The 1,277-nt window shown below is 42.3% G+C and overlaps 1 protein-coding gene across 1 annotated transcript in view; it reads right to left on the minus strand.

The window, feature by feature from the left end:
• Positions 1-1,277, minus strand: part of nr3c1 (nuclear receptor subfamily 3, group C, member 1 (glucocorticoid receptor)) — a 17,287-nt gene that overhangs the window by 5,258 nt on the left and 10,752 nt on the right.

Consider the following 1,277-nt stretch of genomic DNA (forward strand, 5'->3'; position numbering starts at 1 on the left):
CAGGCTTTGCAGCATCCATGCACCAGAGATCCACACCCCCTTTCTAACCCAGTGGCCACAGCAACAACGCCCACACTGAGAGGATATTGAGCTAGAGACATGCAACAACTGTGTCCGTCTGTCCATGTGTCCGTAAGTCTGCCACCGCAATGAGACAGCTTTATTTGAAAAGAGCTGTTCCGAACTGTCACTGCACACCGACGCTCACATTGGTGCATGGGGAACACTTTGAGCAGGGGAGCCAAGTTCTCTCTTAGTTATACAACACTGAAGGTATTAGCATGAAAGCAGGTCAGGCCCCAACAGTCAGTGGGTGTAGCAGGATGGGAAAACCTGAGAGAAACATCAAAGCATCAAAGTCCAGAAGCATTCAGCAGTGGGATAAAAAAAACATTTAAAAAAACCCACCAGGGAGAGACCTCAGAGGAGACCGTCTAGCCCTGACAAGGCTGAGAGCTTTTCTGAGCACCACTGAGCACACAACACACTGCGGTCTGTAAGTCCCTACACTTACCTCTTATGATGATAGTTTGTCAGGCTTTACTTCCTGAGTGTCTTTGACTGCATTGTTTTGTGCGGCTGAATTTCAAACCCTGGAGTGTTTTCCCCCAAATCTTTTGGTCAGTTTGGGGAGTTAAAAAACACCACAAAGTGGGGCGCTAATTGAAACAGCTCCCTCCAGGTCCAGCTGTGAGAGGAACCCAGGTCAGATTATATTAAGAACACACTTTGACTAAATCCATGAAAATCAAGCTAACCATCACTTTCAAATACATCCGACTGCCTTCTTCTTTTCTTTTTTCTAAATTTACAAAAAGTTTTGAAGGTGGTGGATACAGCCAAGACGTATCACACAGAAGCACTAAACAAATCACACTCCATATTGCATGCACAATTTATCATTGTTTGAGGTAGACAGCCTGAGCAGGGGAAACATTATAATAAATATTTATAGCTACAGTGAAAATCAAAGAACTGTTTTTTAGACTTGGAAATTGGATTCATCATTCTAACTCAGAAAAGCCCAACCCAAGCACTCCTTGTACAGGCATAAACCGCATTAATCATTCATTTTGCAGGACACATAAAACAAAGTTAATCACACATCAATATGCTATAAATTAACCTATGATCATCCTTTTTTTTTGTTGTTGTTGTCGTCGTCCGGTCATAACCAGAATATATCAGTGTTTCCCAGCATGGCGTCATCTTTGGTACTGCAACAGTTTTGTTAGGCTTGCCACAGTATCATAAATAATTAAAATTTCTAAAACAAA

Source organism: Morone saxatilis, unplaced genomic scaffold (assembly GCF_004916995.1).
Source record: "Morone saxatilis isolate NCDOM2014 unplaced genomic scaffold, NCSU_SB_2.0 Contig22, whole genome shotgun sequence".
Lineage (NCBI taxonomy): Eukaryota > Metazoa > Chordata > Actinopteri > Moronidae > Morone > Morone saxatilis.